At 40.7% G+C, this 20,289-nt stretch overlaps 1 long non-coding RNA gene across 1 annotated transcript in view; it reads right to left on the reverse strand.

The window, feature by feature from the left end:
• LOC131415858 (uncharacterized) overlaps window positions 1-1,286 on the reverse strand; it is a 40,443-nt gene extending 39,157 nt beyond the window's left edge. Inside the window, exon 1 of the long non-coding RNA XR_009222521.1 lies at window positions 1,167-1,286. This is a non-coding gene — a long non-coding RNA (uncharacterized LOC131415858). The remainder of the gene's footprint in view (window positions 1-1,166) is intronic.
• Between the last annotated feature and the right edge of the window lie 19,003 nt (window positions 1,287-20,289).

Genomic DNA, 20,289 nt, shown 5'->3' on the forward strand with positions numbered 1-20,289 from the left:
TTCAGAGAATAGATTTGGGGGTAAGATGGCATTGGGTTCAAATCTTTGAATTGTAGCTTTATAGATAAGGGACCCTAGACAGCTTATGAATTTTCTTCAGCCTCAGTTTCTTCATCTGTAAAATGGAGATAATCCACTCACCAAGTCTATCAATACTCCAGCTTTCTAATCTCAATTCATAGTAACATGCTAGATCCCTTGGTTTTATGCTGTCTTCCCTTCCTCTTGTCTGTTATCTGTTCTTTGCGTCCTATTCATTTTTTAGGGCTTGGCCTCAAGATTTCCTGACCCCTATTCTTGGTTCCTGTTATGTCCGTCGCACCACTTTCAACTCTTCCTTTACTCTAATTATTTTAATTGTAGTTTTACCGATTTTTCTTCTGTTATTATGGTTATAATCTCTCTCTCTCTTTTCTATCTTAATCCCTTTTGTAACATTATTTCCTCACACCACGCCTGGCACAAAGTAGTCAATAAATATTTGAAAAAGAATAAATAAAGGACTCTTACCTAAATTCAATGAGAGAATGCACACAAAGCACCTAGAAAACATTGCTGTATTATTGTAAGAAAAGGCAATTAATTAAAGCTTTGCACCATTCTCTCCTTTACTCACCAGAATCTTGTCATAGCACTCTTTAAAATGTACATAATAGAGGGAGAAGTCAAGATGGCGGCGTAGGCAGACTCTGAACTCACCTCCTCCCGGGGACACAGCCTATTTACAACTACTCATGGAAAAATTACCCCCAGACAGAACTGAAAACTGGATGAGAGGAACTCCTGCAACAAAGCACAATCCTAACTGAGGTAGAAGAGGCAGAAACTCCCTTCTGGAGAGGAAAAACGCCGCCTTCACAAGCCGCCAGCTTCACGGCTGCCGGGAGCAGCTCACAGGTCCGCAGCCTCCCTGGAGGCGCGGGGTCCTGAGCCGGGGAGCACCCCCACTGTGGGCATTTTGTGGACCCAGCACAATCGAGACCAGCAGCATAATATCTGACTGTGCCTGCTGCTAAAACACTGGGGAGCACCCCCCAGAAAACCCGGTTCACAAAGAAACTAAAACCGGCTCTTAAAGGGCCAGCGTGCAAACTCACCCGCTTCAGAAAGCATCCTAAAATCACCAGAAAGAAACGTGCACAGTGCTTTGGTGAAAAGAGACTCACCTGATAGGCCCTGAGTGCATCTCGGTGAGAGGTGAGACCTCTCCAGGGACAGGGACATTGGCGGCGGCCATTGTTGTGGCCTGGTGTGGGAGTGCTGACACAGACGCCATTGGAGTTCTCCCTGGGGCTCGGTAGCCCAGGTCTGCCCCACCCCCTAGAGCACCGATTTAATCCAGCTCAGCCAGGGCAGGCAGCCCACCCTAGAGACTGGCCCCACCCAACAACAAGCCCCCAGGCAATTTGTGGGCCTGCATAGATTAGTGACTAGATTCTCTGCAGCCTGGCAACTGAGCTGACTTCAGTGGGGCTGGGCGTGCACAAGGAGTGGGTGGAAAGTGTGGGGCAGTGGTGGAGTGCGTGGGGCTCCTGCTGTGGAGAGACTGGGTCTGCTTCCAGAGGTCGAAGTGTGTACACGGGGCAGGACTGTGTTGACTGTGTGTGTGGACCTGTGGGCAGCAGGGCTTGTCAGCTTCAGAAGACTTGTGCTTCTCAAAGACCCACATGGGGGTTTGCCCCACCTTCCAAAGCCTGAAACAATTGGGCGCTCCTGTGCCTGAGGCCAGTCCCACCCAGCTGCAATCCTCAGAGAGCTGACAAGAGACCTAAAGGCTGGAGGCTTATAGCAATTGTAAACCCCTGAGCCTAACAACCTGCCACACTGGGGGCCTACTCACTTAAAAGAAATACTGCAACACAAATGTGGTATCATAACTTACAGCAAACTGTGCTGGGGCTCCCCACACCTGATAAAGAGACTGAAGGGCCCACAACAACTACAAACAGCTGAGCATTACAACAGCTGACCAGGAGAATAACTCAGCCTCCCTGGGCGCATACAGGGAGAGCAAACAGGCCACAACTGAAGGACACACGTAGCCCACATAGGGGTCACCCCTGGAACATTGAGAACTGAGGGACGCACACTGCAGAACTCCTGAGGCATCACATGTATAAGGTCACCTATCCAAGAGCAGGAGACGTAGCTGACCTACCTAATATGTAGACACAAGCACAGGGAAAGAGGTAAAATGAGGAGGCAAAGGAATACATTCCAAGTAAGGGAACAGGACAAAACCCCAGAAAAGGAACTAAGTGAAACAGAAATGAGCAACCTACCCGACAGAGAGTTCAAACTAAGAGTGTTAAGGATGCTCACTGATGTGGGGAGAAGAATAGATGAGCTCAGTGAGAATGTCAACAAAGAAATGGAAGATATAAAAAAGTACCAATCAGAAATGAAGAATATAATACTGGAAATGAAAAATTCGCTAGAGGGACTGAAAAGCAGAGTAGAAGATACAGAAGAACGGATCTGTGAGCTGGACGAAAGACTAGAAGAAATTACCCAATCTGAATAGGTAAAAGAGAAAAGAATTAAAAAGAGTGAGGACAGTCTAAAGGACATCTGGGACAACATCAAGCGCACTAAAATCCATGTTACAGGTGTCCCGGAGAGGGAGAGTGAGACAAAGGGGCAGAGAATCTATTTCAATAAATAATAGATGAAAACTTCCTTACCTAAGGAAGGAAACAGATATCCAGGTACAGGAAGCACAGAGAGCCCCAAACAAGATAAAGCCAAAGGGGCCCACACCAAGACACATCATAATCAAAATGTCCAGAATTAAAGATAAAGAGAGAATCCTAAAAGCTGCCAGAGAAAGACAAGTTATATACAAAGGAAACCCCATAAGGCTATTAGCTGACTTCTCAGCAGAAACCTTACAGGCTAGAAGAGAGTGGCATGATATATTTAAAATGCTAAAAGGAAAAAACTTTCAGCCAAGAATACTCTACCCAGCAAGATTATCGTTCAAAATGGAAGGAGAGATCAAAAATTTCCCAGACAAGCAAAAATTAAAGGAGTTTGTCACCATGAAACCAGTGCTACAAGAAATGTTAAAGTGACTGATTTAAGGGGAAAAGAGAAGACCACAAATAGGAAAAATTAGCTATTTCCATGATAAGAGGGTAATGGATACAAATGCACAAAAAAGAGGTTAGATATGACATCAAAAACATAAAAGGAGGGAGGAGGGGAGTCAAAGAGTACAGCTTTCAGACAGAGGTCAAACTAAAGAGACCATCCATTCTGTATAGAAGGAGAAAGGAACAGAGAAGGACTACTAAAACACTGAGAAAAAAAGTTAAAAAATGGCAGTAAGTACACACTTATCAATAGCTACTTTAAACGTCAATGGACTAAATGCTCCAAGTAAAAGGCATAGGGTGGCTGATTGGATAAAACAACAAGACCCATATATATGCTGCATACAAGAGACACACTTCAGACCTAAAGACACTCACAAACTGAAAGTGAAAGGATGGAAAAAGATACTCCACGCAAATGGCAATGAAAAGAAAGCTGGGGTAGCAGTACTCATATCAGACAAAATAGACTTTAAAACAAAAACTGTAAAAAGAGACAAAGAAAGGCATTACATAATGATCAAGGGAACAATCCAACAAGAGGATATAACACTTGTAATATCTATGCACCCAATGTAGATGCACCTAAATATATAAAGCAATTATTAACAGACATAAAAACAGAAATAGACAGTAACACAATAATAGTAGGGGACTTTAACACTCCACTTACACCAATGGATAGACCATCCAAACAGAAGATTAATAAGGAATCATTGGCCTTAAATGACACACTAGAACAGATGGACCTAGTAGATATATACAGAACATTCCATCCAAAAACCGAAGAATACACATTCTTTTCAAATGCACATGGAACATTCTCCAGGAGTGATCACTTATTAGGCCACAAAATGGGTCTCCATAAATTCAAGAAGATTGAAATAATACCAAGCATCTTTTCTGACCACAATGGTATGAAACTGGAAATCAACTATAGGAAGAAAATCAGAAAAGCCACAAATACGTGGAGATTAAACAAAATGCTACTGAACAATGACTGGGTCAACGAAAAAATCAAAGAAGAAATCAAAAAATACCTGGAGACAAAAGAAAATGAAAATATGACAGGCCAGAATTTATGGGATACAGCAAAAGTGGTTCTAAGAGGGAAGTTTATAGCAATACAGGCCTATCTCAACAAACAAGAAAAATCTCAAATAAACAATCTAACAATGCACCTAAAGGAACTGGAAAAAGAAGAACAAACAAAGCCCCAAATCAATAGAAGAAGGGAAATAATAAAAATCAGAGCAGAACTAAATGAAATAGAGACCAAAAAAAAAATAGAAAAAATTAATAAAACCAAGAGCTGGTTCTTTGAAAAGACCAACAAAATGGACAAACCTTTAGCTAGACTCACCAAGAAAAAAAGAGAGAAGGCACAAATAAGTAAAATCAGAAATGAAAGAGGAGAAATTACAACAGACACCACAGAAATACAAAAGATTATAAGAGAATACTATGAAAAGCTATATGCCAACCAATTCGACAATCTGGAAGAAATGGATAAATTCTTAGAATCATACAACCTTCCAAAACTGGATCAAGAAGAAGTAGAGAATTTGAATAGACCAATCACCAGTAAGGAGATCGAAACAGTAATCACAAACCTCCCCAAAAATAAAAGTCCAGGACCAGACGGCTTCCCTGCTGAATTCTACCAAACATTCAAAGAAGACTTAATACCTATCCTTCTCAAACTCTTCCAAAAAATTGAGGAGAGTGGGAAGCTCCCTAACTCATTCTACGAAGCCGACATTACTCTGATACCTAAACCAGACAAGGACAACACAAAAAAAGAAAACTAAAGGCCAATATCACTGATGAATATTGATGCAAAAATCCTCAACAAAATACTAGCAAATTGCATACAACAATACATTAAAAAGATTATACACCATGATCAAGTGGGATTTATTCCAGGGATGCAGGGATGGTTCTACATTCACAAATCAATCAATGTAATACACCACATTAATAAAATGAAGAATAAAAATCACGTGATCATCTCAATAGATGCAGAGAAAGCATTTGACAAGATACAGCATCCATTTATGATAAAAACTCTGAATAAAATGGGTATAGAAGGAAAGTACCTCAACATAATAAAGACCATATATGACAAACCCACAGCTAATATCATCCTAAATGGTGAAAAACTGAAAGCTATCCCTCTAAGAACAGGAACCAGACAAGGATGCCCGCTGTCGCCACTCCTATTTAACATAGTACTGGAAGTCCTAGCCAGAGCAATCAGGCAAGAAAAAGAAATAAAAGGGATCCAAATTGGAAAGGAAGAAATGAAACTGTCACTATTTGCAGGTGACATGATTTTATATATAGAAAACACTAAAGAATCCACCAGAAAACTTTTAGAATTAATGAACGAATACGGTCATGTAGCAGGATACAAAATCAACGTACAATATCAGTTGCATTTCTATACACTAACAACGAAGTAGCAGAAAGAGAAATTAAGAATACAATCCCATTTACAATTGCAACAAGAAGAATAAAATACCTAGGAATGAACTTAACCAAAGAGGTGAAAGATCTGTACACGGAAACTATAAAACATTGCTGAAAGAAATTGAGAAATACACAAAGAAATGGAAAGATATTCCGTGACCTCGGATTGGAAGAATTAGCATAGTCAAGATGTCCATACTTCCTAAAGCAATCTATAGATTCAATGCAATCCCTTTCCAAGTTCCAACAACACTTTTCACTTCACAGAAATAGAACAAAGAATCCTAAAATTTATATGGAACAACAAAAGACCCCAAATACCTAAAGGAATCCTGAGAAAAAAGAACAAAGCTGGAGGTATCACACTCCCTGTTTTCAAAATATACTACAAAGCTATAGTAACCAAAACAGCATGGTACTGGCACAAAAACAGACACACAGATCAATGGAATAGAATTGAAAGCCCAGAAATAAGCCCACACACCTATGGACAGCTAATCTTTGACAAAGGAGCCAAGAACATACAATGGAGAAAAGAAAGTCTCTTCAACAAAAGGTGTTGGGAAAACTGGACAGCCACATGTAGAAAAATGAAAGTAGACCCTTACCTTACACTATACACAAAAATTAACTCAAAATGGATTAAGGACTTGAATGTAAGACCTGAAACTATGAAATTTCTAGAAGAAAACATAGGCAGTACGCTCTTCGACATCCGTCTTAGCAATATATTTTCAAGCACCATGTCTGACCGCGCAAGAGAAACAATAGAAAAAATAAACAAATGGGACTACCTCAAACTAAAAAGCTTCTGCACAGCAAAGGAAGCCATCAACACAATGAAAAGACAACCTAACAATTGGAAGAAGATATTTGCAAACCATACATCTGATAAGGGCTTAATCTCCAAAATATATAAAGAACTCATGCATCTCAACAACAAAAAAACTAACAACCCAATTAAAAAATGGGCAAAAGATCTGAACAGACATTTCTTCAAAGAAGATATACAGATGGCCAACAGACACATGAAAAGATGTTTAAATCATTAACTATCAGGGAAATGCAAATCAAAACTACAATGAGATATCACCTCACGCCCGTCAGAATGGCTATAATTAACAAGACAGGAAACAACATGTGTTGGAGAGGATGTGGAGAGAAGGGAACTCTCATACACTGCTGGTGGGAGTGCAAACTGGTGCAGCCACTATGGAAAACAGTATGGAGATTCCTCAAAAAATCAAGGATAGAACTACCATATGATCCAGCTATTCCACTGCTGGGTATTTATCCAAAGAACTTGAAAACACCAATGCGTAAAGACACATGCACCCCTGTGTTCATTGCAGCGTTATTCACAATAGCCCAGACTTGGAAGCAACCTAAGTGCCCATCAAGGGATGAATGGATAAAGAAGATGTGGTATAGATACACAATGGAATACTACTCAGCCATAAGAAACGATGAAATCCAGCCATTTGTGACAACATGGATGGACATTGAGGGTATTATGCAAAGTGAAACAAGTCAGAGGGAGAAGGTCTAATACTGTATGATTTCCTTCATTAAGGATAATAACAACAATAAACAAACACACAGAGACAGAGATTGGATTGGTGGTTACCACAGCAGAAGGGGAGAGGGAGGAGGGTGAAAGGGATAATTCAGTGCATGTGTGTGGTGATGGGTTGTAGTTAGTATTTTGGTGGTGAACATGATGTAATCTATGTAGAAATAGAAGTATAATGATGTACACCTGAAATTTATACAATGTTATAAACCAATGTTACTGCAATAAACAAAGTTAAAAAACTAAAAAATAATAAAGAAATAAAATGTAAATAATAACAGCTATAAATTCATATCAATTGAGATTTATGAAAATTCCTTCACAGAACTTACCAACATTATAATTATAGAGCTACCTATGTGTTATTATTTCCCTGTCTCTGTCTGCCACTAGATGTGAAACTCCTTGCAGACAGGGCCCATCTGGCTATTTCTTTGCTGTACTACCCGCTCATCTGCCATATCAGGAAATTGGAGATTTATCCCAGGGGCAGTGAAGTCCTTGAAGTATTTCAAGCAGGGGAGTGAATATCAGACTTGATAACGTAGGATATTACTCTAGCTGCTGGATGGAGACCAGGTTACTGTGGGTCAAAGTGTGTGTGGCCAGAGCAGCTGCGAGGCTACTGCAGTTTCCTGTGAAAGAAATCAGGGCAGCTCAGAATAGGGCGGATGGTAGCGGACCGGGACACCGATAGAGATAGACTCAAGGCGTGTGATCGAGGTAGAATCAACAGTTGATTTGTGTGACTTATTAGGTGACAGTGAGTAAAGAAGGGAGATAAATATTGTCATTACCACTATTATTAACAAAAATTACAAGTACTTTCATTTAGTTAGATTGTTGGTAGCATACATCAGCTGGGAAGGAAGAGTTATCAAAGTAAAAGTAATAAAGTAGTAAAACACTTCTCTATAGAGACATCAGAAATGCGAATAGAACCAGAAGCTGGTTTGTAAGTTAGATTTTTGGCAATTTTTACCTCATCCAGTATCAGGAGGTAGGAAAAAGCTTCAAACTGAAAGAACAGGGCACACATTAAGGGCAGTTACGTTGTTTCCCCCCTCCCCAAAGCTTTATTGAGGTATAATTGACAAATAAAATTGTCAGACATTTAAAGAGTACAATGTGATGATTTGATATGTGTATACATTGTGAAAGGGCTTCCCCCCTCAAGTTAATTAACACACCATAACCTCAAACAAATTTACCTTAATTTTTTATTTTTCTGGGTGAGAACATTTAAGTTCTACTCTCTTAGCAAATTTCAATTACACAACACAGCGTTATCAGCTACAGTCACCATGTTATACGTTCCATCCTCAGAACCTTACTCACCTTATAACTGGAAGTCTGTACTTTGTTTTCTGTGGAGCAGGGAGGGGGTTGTGGAATTGGTCAGTACATGGTTGTTTCCAATCTGAACCACTGGGGTACATCCCTGTTTCTTTCGGGCATGGGCAGACCAGACAGGAGGTCAGGTCGGGCAGGTGTCCTGGGGCCTGCACAGTTAGGATGATTGGCATGAGCAGAGCAAGAAAATGAGACCAGTGAGGTAACTGACATCCCTGAAACAAGCATTGCTTGTACAAAGAAAATGCACCTTGGGACAAAGGAGAAGGTAAAGGAAAGAAATAGAGACGCCTGGTGTGAGAGTGAGCCGACTCAGGGAGCACAGCGCAAGAGTCACTGAGCTCAGCAAAAGGGACATAAAATAGGTGGGGAGGCCAGTCGGGTTCAGCCCGGGGGAGATGGGAGAAGGACCAACATGCCTGGAGCAGCTGTCCTATGCTGGGTGCTGGGCTAGGTGTCTGCATGTGCTGTCATGTGAGCCCTCCTTTAACCCCGTGAGGTGACTCCATTTCTATTTCCATTTCTCCGAGAGAGACACAGACTCAGGCTCGTTTCGTCACTTGCTTCTCTTCACACGTCCGTCGGTGGCAGAGGCTGGACTAGTTCCCAGGTTTGTCTGACTCCAAAGCTTTTCTTTTTTTGTTAAACACATTATTCCACAGATCCCAACTCAAAATCTTTCGGGAGCCAGGCAGGTAATCGAAATGAGCAAAATCAGCTGGGGCGTGAGGCATGAGCGGGGGAGGACACGGTGGCACGCTGGAGAGCCTGTGCTTCATTTAGAGCGGGCAGTGTGCATCCAGCTCCAGGAAGATAGCCCCGCTCGGGAAGTGGGCTTGGTGTTGTCAGATCTTCAAACTTCATAAGACAAACTGAGAATTTCTGTTTTTATGTGAAATCTCTTAATTAGTAGATGCTGCTAATTAATTCAGTATTTCAGAAAGCTGTTGACTGATCAAACAAAACTCCTCTGAAGGCTGAATCCAGCCTGGTGACTGCGGGGTGGTGACCTTTATGTTACGCCCTGCTGTCTGGGACTCATTTGGCAGTGAGCACGTCAAAACCCTTGGTGACATAATGGCTGGAGATTGTGTAAATACACAAGCAGTCAAAAGGCTGTAGTCACGGAACCAAAATAGGTAATAAAGGGAAAAGCAAAGACAAAGAAAATGCTCTGCCCCTGTCACCAGAGGGATTCTGATTGGAACAAGAAAAGATGTTCACCACCACTAATTATTAGGGAAATGGAAATCAGAACTATAATGAGATATCACCTCACACCCGTCAGAATGGCCATAATTAACAAGACAAGAAATAACAAATGTTGGAGTGCATGTGGAGAAAAGGGAACCCTCATACACTGCTGGTGGGAATGCAAACTGGTGCAGCCACTATGGAAAATAGTATGGAGGTTCCTCAAAAAATTAAAAATAGAAATACTATGTCATCCAGCTATCCCACTACTGAGTATTTAGCCAAAGATCATGAAATCACTAATTCCAAAAGATATATGATGAACCTATGTTCATCACAGCATTATTCACAAATAGCCAAGATGTGGGAGCAACCCAGGTGTCCATCAATGAATGAATGGATAAAGAAGATGTGGTATATATATACGGTGGAATACTACTCAACCATAAAAAGGACAAAATCTTGCCATTTGCGACAACATGGATGGACCTTGAGGGTATTATGCTAAGCGCAATAAGTCAGACAGAGAAAGACAAATATCGTATGATTTCACTCATACGTGGAAGATAAACAAACACACACATGGATAAGGAGAACAGATTGGTGGTTACCTGAGGGGAAAGAGGTAGGGGAAGGGCAAGAGGGGTAAAGGGGCACGTATGTATGATGACAGATAAAAACTAGACTATTGGTGGTGAACACAACGCAGTCTATACAGAAACTGAAATATAATAATGTACACTTGAAATTATACAGTGTCATAAGCCAATATGACCTCAATAAAATAATAAAAAAAAAAATGAAGTCAGATAATACACCTATACCAGTGGCCTGTACGGCTGGCTCATGTCGACTCATAAGAACCAAATGTTGACTATCCAGGAATTGTCTTAGTTGGTGTTAAAGCATAGTTAGCTTGAAATTCTCCCACATAGTTGCGGGATGACTTATACCACAGAAATCTGCAAACGCTAAAAATCAAAATTTTGTTTCTTTTTCCAGAGAGTTGGTTTACCAGCACATCAGTGCCTGTAACTTATGAAAATGTTTGATTTTTTACTAAACAAAACCACTTTCATTTATTTATAAAGTCATATGGTTAACCCCTAATAATCTATCCATCTCCGAAGTGCTAATTTAATAGATCCATTGGGGAGCTTTTGTATAGGGAGCTCAGCCTATCATTTCATTTCCATGTCGGTGGCCCTGCAAGGATGATTTCATGACTGACATCCTAGAAGCAACTACAGCAAAAACTGTCCTGAACAGGGAATAATTCATTACATAATTCATTTTAAATAATATCAGCTAACGTTTAGAGAGCACTTCTATTTGCCAAGGCATTATTCTAAGAGATTGATAAATATCAAACTCAATTTAATCTTCACAACAAAGCTATGAGGTAGAAGTTTTAATGTTATTATTTTATTGTAGGAAATCGAGGAACAGAGAAGTCATATGTATAACAGAAAATGGAGCAGTTGTGATTTGAATCAGGAACGCTCTCTCTAGAGTTGGCTACACTACTGTAAACTGTATATACCATACACTATACTACTAAAATATTATATAAATAAAAATATTATTATCAATATTGTTTTTGATTCAAACAACCTATCACAGGCTTATCAACCAGATAGTACAAGAGACGATGAGGGTTAAGTAACAACCACAGTTCCTGGATCACAGTGGGTGATAAATAAATGCAATTTCTTTCCTTTCTCCTGAAGGCTAAAGACGTTTCACAAAAATCATTACTGAACAGAATTGCCAAGTTACATCTCCATAGACTTAATATATCTTAATAATAAAAATGAAGCAAATTGCCCAAATTTACATAATAGCAAACATTCAGTTATTGGGAAACAATTGAGAAATTGTGTTAAGTTTCTCTTTTTTTCAGTAAAATATTTCTCTATAAATGTTATGATTTGAAAGACCCAACTCCATACACTTACAATAATTTTTCCTGTGCTTTCCACCTCCTCTTCAAAAGAGAAAGTGAATTTTGTGTGTTACCTATCTACATAAATTAGTACTGTGGGATGTACAGTATCAGATATTATAAGTCCTGAATATTTTTATGCTTTTACTAATGCAGTTATGTGTTAGACACTGAGATTAGAACACATATTGAATTGTTCTAGGAATTCTGAGAGGTATAGTTTTGCTTATCTGTGTGTGTTGTAGACTTTTATTTGTAAAGCTTTTCTGTCGTATTACTATAAATAGATTTTTAATTTCTCAGTGTTCCTGAATATAAACTTCTTTTATACTGATTATACAAAAAATTGCTATAAATTTGTAGTGTTTTCATTAATTTTATACTTATCAAAATTATTTTGGGCCTAATGAAAGAAAATTTCTTTCCCTAATTTGTCAAGTAGCTGAAGGCCTAATTATCTTTCTTTCTTAAAATTTTTATTCCATCCTAAATAAGTACTGAGGAATCTGATTTTATTTTAATATCATCTTTGTAATCAAGGTTCCCAGATTTAGCCATATTTAGGGAATTAATCAGTTCCTCATGAGATGGTATGGCACTTGACAAAGTTTATGGTTGCCATGTAAATTACCTATAACAACTGAACGCTATGAAAGGGGAACATCGAAATGCCCTATGTCTTTCAGGGGGCTTGGGAGATAAGAGGGGAAAAATAATTGAAAAGCAATATAGGAAAGGATTTACAAGTGCGGAGTGTCGTGGAGGATATAAATCAAGGAGGTGTGCAGACGAGAGACGGATAACATTGGGTCCGGTGCTCGGCATAGCCATGGCTCCAGGCCTTGAGTGAAGAGAGAAGTCAGGACCAGCCTTGTTGGGAAGGCTTTATGGATGAAGTGAGATTTCAGCGGCATCTTGCACGAAGGGTAGGTGCTGGATTTGCTGAGAAGAGGAGGAGGGGCCCTCTAGGTTGCATAAACCAAGGTACCATGGCAGGGATTAGCATTTAAGGTGTGCAGGGCAGTGTGAGCCAGTCTGGCTGGAAAGGAGGACTCCTACAGGGGACATAAGGCTCTAACCACTTGGACAGACCAGGCAAGCTATGTCTTCTTTTCCCAGATATGAATGATGCTGAAATTATAACCACGTAGACCATCTGAGCAGGATTATTTATCAGTTCTTAAAGTTGTATTCTTAGAATAATGGGAAAGTCATTAGATTGCCAGCTGCAATCTAATGATTGATTTGTTCAATGACATATACTGAGCACCTTAGATGTGCCAGGCGTCCTTCTATGCACTGAGACATAAAACAGAGCAAACCATATTCTCTGTCCTTAAGGAGCTCACCACCAAGTGAAAAAATGGCATAGGTTAACAAATAATTAGAATAACTTTGATATACATGTTATGTATTTTGTTCAAAGGGCCATGGGAGGAGGGAGGAGTGACTCATTTTAAACAAGAGAGACTGGATGTTTTCAAAAAGGAAGTTGTATTTGAGCTTGACAAAGAGTTTTGCCCAGTGAGAGAGAAGAGAGTGCAAAGGAATATGAGTTCAAGGGCAGAAAGACCTTATGCTGTTAGGAACATACCACCGAGCCTGGGTCAGGCAGAGGGACAAAATGGTACACAGCTCCTCTGTGTGTGTAAGTATGTGTACTCACATGCATTTGGGTTGAACTAACTACAGAGGAGGGGTTGTAGAGAAAGGCTTGTGAAGGCATTATGCTGTCTTATGATAACCTGCTTGGCCCTGAAGGCTAGGGTTAGATGTGAGCTGAACTCATTGTTGGAAGTTAATTGGAGATTGGACACTTCTGTTACATGTCTCTAATCTTAAAAACAATTTATTTGTCTCATATTGGAAAGTGATGCTGTCAGTAGTGTTATTTCCTTCATTGAACTTAAGATTGACTTTATGTTATTCAGTTACAAGCACCATAAACTCTCCTGTGACCTTGTGTTCTAGTCGCATGCAAACCTACTTGGCTGCAGTCTGGATATTATTGACAATACATAATGCATTGCGAAGTCATTGAAAATATGCCACAAGGCTTCACTCCAAAGAAGTGTATTACATTGCTCTGTAGATGACCTTTCATTGCTCAGACTCCATTAGAAGACTTGAGCTGCCCTATTCTTCCCCCATATCCAGAGGCGTAGTGCTTCTGAGACACTGTGGAACATCTTTATGGGCCCTTTGATAAAGAAAATAAGTATTCAGCGTTTCTCCTATAGACCCTCGATGCTATGTAGAGAAGCTATGCCACACGTGATGCTGAGCTGCTCATTCGCTCATTTATTTTTTCTTTAAGCATTTACTAAAAGCCCACTGCATACCAGGCACCTTGCTCAGCATTAGGAAATCAAAGTTGAATAAGCCCCAATGCCTGCCCTCAGGGCCTTAGTGTCAAATGGGAATATAGTGAGATATTTGCTATAATGGATCTGCACAAAATGTTCATGAGGATAGAAGTGGGAGCACTTAACTAAGTCAGCCTTGGGGAGTCAAGGAAGACTTTCAAGAGGAGGTAATGCTTGAGTTGATACAGAGGAGCCAGATGAGTTTGGGGAACTGGTACGTGCAGAGCTGCTGGGATTGAGACTGGGAGGAATACAGGTATCAGATCACGAAGGGCTTTATATGGTCAAGACATTGAATTTTATATTTAAGGCAACTACAACCTAAAAGGATTTAAATAGGATGAAATACAATCCAATTTGGATTTTTAGGATGATCATTCTAGCAACAGTGTAGAGGCTAGGCTAGAGAGAGTGGAGTATTCAGGCTGCAGTGGTCCAGGCAGGAAGGACAGAGCCCTGTGAGGGCCAACACAAGTGGTCAAGAAAAGGGGAGGATAGAGTCAACAGAAGTGAGAAATAGTAATGTTAAAATGAATATGATTGGATTAATGAGATATGAAGAACAACAGAGGGGAGGTACTTTAGATACTTATGTAACTCTTTCACATATTAATTTCTGAATTGATTCTCATTAGTCCTGAATGGTCAGAGTTCATTCATGCATCCTTTCCCAACGGGTAAATTAAGACAAAATGTTTGGTTTGGCCCCCCTGCCCTTCCTTTCTGTTTTTATGGATGTAATTTTGGCAACAGGTGAAAAGTCATGCTCAGTTGTTGAGTGGATGATGGAAAAAGAGGGAGAGAGAGAGGAAAAGAAGTGAGAAAAAGGGTGGAGAAAGGGAGAAAAAGAAGGGAAGAGAGAGTTTTTTCCGGGTGCTGGGGCTTCCATGGTTGGTAAAATCACTTAGTTAGATGTAAGAAGTTAACAAGTTTTCGTGTGGGAGATGGGAATGGTGAAAGATTAGTTCTGGAGTGAGGTTGATTTAGTCCCTGAGGCTCAGCCCACAGGCTGTCATGTGGGCATTTAGTGTGAAGCTCAGAAGGTAAACAGGTGTAAGAAGTAAGAAGGTAAAAGTTGAAACTATAGAGTGTAAGAGAGAGAAATGAGGTAGCTTTTTTTTTTTTTTCATGTTGAGGAATATGAGAAAATCAAAGACAAAAACTTGGGAAATGCTAATTCTTAAAACGTGGAATAGAAAAATAGGAAATTGTGTTTAGAAAATGGGAGTCAAAAGGGGATATGGATCCTGTTTAGAGAGTTATGAAAATTACAAAAAAAGCAATGCCACGACTCCTGGCTTGGAGGCATATCCATTTTAGAAAATCTATAACATAACCAGTGATGCTTAAGAAAAGTAATGTTGGTCTCCAGAATTGTGCAAATAGAGCTTGTTGTTTAAAAATAAGCATAAAATTGGGACTGACCCCTTGGCACAAGCGGTTAAGTGAGTGCGCTCCGCTGCAGCGGCCCAGGGTTCGCCGCTTCGGATCCCAGGCACACACCGATGCACCACTTGTCAAGCCATGCTGAGGTGGCGTCCCATAAAAAGCAGAGGAAGATGGGCATGGATGTTAGCCCAGGGCCAGTCTTCCGCAGCAAAAAAAAGAGGAGAATTGGCAGATGTTAGCTCAGGGCTGATCTTCTTCACAAAAGGAAAAAAAAGCATAAAACTACTTTATTATAGCCTCTGTAAGAGGTAGAACTCTTTAGTTGCCAGTGAAAGAAAATCTGGCTCAAATAGGTTTATGGAAACAGAGAAATTTACTAGCTCACCTAAGTAAAAATGTTCAGAGTTAATTTAAACTCTAGGTGCTGTATTAGGTTAGTTTTCTCTAGAAGAAAACCTAGAAGCAGACCTAGAATCATGGTGCACGGTGTCTGTGATTTGATCTCTGGAGCACCATTAGTGGAGTGTGGAACAAGGTAGGCAAGAGGAAGAAGCCTATATGGGATGGATAAATGAGCATGTTATCATTGTGAGCAACCTAGACTCCGTCTGGGACACAGTGTAGACTATGCCTAAGAGTTTTTCTACCTAAGAGGAGAAGAAGCTAGGATATGCACACCCAACCTATTCTATTATTGGTTGAGGGCTCACAGCCACATTGACTCTCAGGCACTTCTGCCTGCCATAAGAACAGGCTGAACATGCTTTTACGGCCAGAGAGAGCCCACGGACAGAGTGGCAGATTCTTGTAGTTGGAAGCTCTAAGCGTGCACAGTGATGCTGATTGCAAAGGGTATATGGGAATGGGGGAGCACTGAGCCTCCCCTACAGTCCACTCTCGCGCTACTTAGACCTACTCCTTCCCTACGTTATCACGTTCACTCTGTTTTATCATTGATTCCTCAAGTTGGCAGCTGGCTACCATTTACGAAAAAGAAAAAAGACAGAAGAAATCTAGTGAAACTAGCAGCAGTCACCTAGTTAAAGCAATATTCCCAAGTGTGTACAGGCTAGCTCCAAATTTTTAAAAGGCCTAGCAAACATGGAGATATGGAGCCTCTTTCTTTCTTTTTTTTCTTTTTTGTGAGAAAGATTAGCCCTGAGATAACATCCGTTGCCAATCCTCCTCTTTTTGCTGAGGAAGATTGGCCCTGGGCTAACATCTGTGCCCATCTTCCTCTACTTTATATGTGGGATGCCTGTCACAGCATGGCTTGAGAAGCGGTATGTCAGTCTGCTCCTGAGATCTGAACCTGCGAACCCCAGGTCGCCGAAGCAGAGCGCATGAACTTAACCGCTACGCCACCGGGCTGGACCCTGGAGCCTCTTCTTAATGACAGGAAGTAGGAGGTACACAATAATGCCCTTTAACTTGGGGGGGGGGTGTCCTGGAATGTCCCAGAACTTTGTACCTACCAAAACTTACTGATTTAATAGGTCCCTTAATCTTTGTAGGGTTTATCACCTACCCTCTGTTTCACATGTGTCTTACCAGGGCATCCAGAGTACTTGCAGTTTCCTATTTAGCAGTTTGATTGACTTAATATGATTACTAAAGTAGACCAGCATGTCGATTTTTGGAATATCAAGATAATCAATGTCTAAGATGATCAAGGTCCGTTTGGACTATGCTGTGACAGAGACCAGGGGAGTTAACATAGCCCTGGAGTAAGACTATGAATGCATGCATTCCAGGTGAATGACTTCCTATTGGGTTTGAAGGGATTTCAACCACTAGATGTGGTTTTTGCAGGAGCCATAGTGGTGCGTTATGGGATATGTTGGGGACATCTTCATCATTTAAGTCTTTGTATCAATCTAGGATGCCATATGCTTTTGAATTTCTATCTTGTTGAGGTGTGGAACAGTTTTAGGGGCTTCCACTTTGCCTTTACTACCATCATTGATCTGACTGCACAGGTCCAGAACCTGGTGAGGGGTCTACCAGGTGCAGAGTATATCCATCTTATCTCAGGATCTAAGAAAATGACCACAGAGTGGGCGTGTGGACACAGTGGAATCAACCTAATGTGAGATGACCTAGGACAGGACTCCATTAATCACATGGCCTCTATATGCCCCCACCTTAAGTGAGGGCCGTGATGGCATATTGGTATTGACGACAGCTACTACCCATTTTCCAACAGCTTTCAAAATATTTAGGTATTCACCTGTCCTCAGTGGCATTTGTTGATAAATATTTTTAGATCACACTGGGAAAGAATTGGAGGAATCACTATTGTATGTACTTCCTACGAAATTTCAAAATCCTTCTTCAAGTGGGCCTGGCCTGCTCTTCAACTGAGTGCTCTGTTTAAGAACTGGCTCAGGTTTGGAAACTGGATGAGGAATGAGATTTTTCCTTTGTGTCAGTTGACATCAAAGTTCTGCTTGCCTGATCTTCTGAATTTTTTTTTTTTTTGGTTATGTTAGTCAAGTAACACCCTCAACGGCTGACCATCTATCTTGCGCCTAGGAACCCCATGGTCTAATTGCCATAATGACAGACCCCTGTGAGTCAAGGCCATTGGTTGTCATTTAGACCTTATTGGCCCATTACGATAGTTACATTCACCTTGCTTGCCCCAGATGCTTAAGTGCAACCCCTTGGCCTTTGATATTTCAGAATCCTACCATTTCCATTGACATTAGGGAGCCCAGGTCCAGAGCATCATCTCCTATCATCACCCTTTGTCTTTGGAGGGCAGCCTCCACTGAGACCATCAGTGATTCTGGTGCCCTGTTACTAGTAAATTACTAAAGTAGTGAAGGAACATCCTTTGGGTCCTCCTGGGAAAAAGAATTAGTTGTGGATTGGATGGATTAAATGGACTTTGAAAAATCCATTCTAAAATGACTATTTCTTGGGGCCGGCCCGGTGACTCAGCGGTTAAGTGCATGTGCTCTGCTTCGCCGGACCGGGCTTTGCAGGTTCGGATCCTGGGCACGCACCGATGCACCAAGTGTCATGCCTGGCTGTGGCGGCATCCCATATAAAGTAGTGGAAGATGCGCATGGATGTTAGCCCAGGGCCAGTCTTCCTCAGCAAAAAAGAGGAGGATTGGCATTGGATGTTAGCTGATCTTCCTCACAATAAAAAAATTAAAAAAAAAAAAAAATAAATAAATAAATAAATAAAATGACTACTTCCCTGCACTTTTTTTTTTTATTGTGGTAAGAAAGTTAACCTGAGTCTATCATTTAAATTTTGAATTTTAAATTTTGAATTTGCACAATATTGTAATGTTCACTATAGGTACTGTGTCATACAGCAGATCTCTAGAACTGATTCACCTTGCATAACTAAAACTTTATACCCGTTAAACAACAACTTCCCATTTCCCTTTCCCCCAGCTCCTTGCAACCACCATTCTATTCTGTTTCTGTGAATTTCACTATTTTAGATACCTCATACAAATGAAATCATGCAGTATTTGTCCTTCTGCGACTGGCTTATATCACTTAGCATAATGTCCTCAAGGTTCGTCTATGTTATCAATTATTGTAAGATTTCCTTCTTTTTTAAGACTTAATAACGTGTTATGTCTATACCACGTTTTCTCAAGCCATCCATCTATCAATGGACATTTAGGTTTTTCCACATCTTAGTTATTGTGCAAACTAAAAAATTTATGCACAGCAAAGGAAACAATCAAGACAATGAAAGGCAACCTACAGAATGAGAAAAAATATATGCAAACTCTATATCTGATAAGGGATTAATATCCAAAATATATAAGGAACACCTATAACTCAATAGCAAAGAAACAATACATATAAAAAATAGGTACAGGGACCGAATAGACGTTTCTTCGAAGAAGACACATAAATGTCCAGTAGATATATGAAAAGGTGCTCAAATCACTAATCATGAGGGAAACGCAAATCAAGACCGCAATGAGATATCACCTCACATCTGTTCGGATGGTCGTTATATTGAGAAAAAGATGACAGGTGTTGATGAGGATGTGGAGAAATTGCATGTTGATGGGAATGCAAAATGGTGCAGCTACTATGGAAAATGTATGGAGGCTACTAAAAAAAATTAAAACCAGAACTACCCTGTGACCGAGCAATTCCACTTCTGGGTCGTGTCCAAAAGAACTGACATCAGGATCTTGCAGAGGTACCTGCACTCACGTGTTCATTGCAGCATTTTTTGTGTGTGTGTGTGTGAGGATGATTAGCTCTGAGCTAACATCCATTGCCAATCCTCCTCTTTTTGCTGAGGAAGATTGGCCCTGGGCTAACGTCTGCGCCCATGCTCCTCCACTTCATATGTGGGACACTTCCACAGCATGGCTTGGTACGTGGTGCGCAGGTCTGCGCCCAGGATCCAAACCTGCAGACTGTGAGCTGCAGAAGAGGAGTGCACGCCCTTAACTGCTACGCCACCAGGCCGGCCCCTCATGGCAGCATTTTGATCCATTTTCTCAATCTTCCAGCAAGGCAGTCCCAGTCTCCCCCTCTTTTTTACTGAAGATCATCATTGTTTCCAAGCTCAAAGGAACCATTTTAGCCATACGTTAGGATCAGCTCTAGGCATCCTGTCCAGGAGTTAAACCTTCAGTCTTAGGCTTGTGCTTTCGTATAAGTAAACTCTTCTTTATCCAGGTTTATATTACGTCCTCCCTAGTCAAGTGTATTTGTTTGCTATCACTGCTGTAACAAATTATCATAAATTTAGTGGCTTAAAGCAACATGAACTTATCTGACAGTTCTGGAGTCAGGAGTCTAAAATGTGTCCTCAGGGATGCATTCCTTTTGGAGGCTGTAGGGGAGAACTCATTTCCTTGCCTCTATCTAGTTTATGAAGAACACCTATATTCCTCTGCTTGTGGCC

The sequence above is a fragment of the Diceros bicornis genome, chromosome 17, assembly GCF_020826845.1.
Source record: "Diceros bicornis minor isolate mBicDic1 chromosome 17, mDicBic1.mat.cur, whole genome shotgun sequence".
NCBI lineage: Eukaryota > Metazoa > Chordata > Mammalia > Perissodactyla > Rhinocerotidae > Diceros > Diceros bicornis.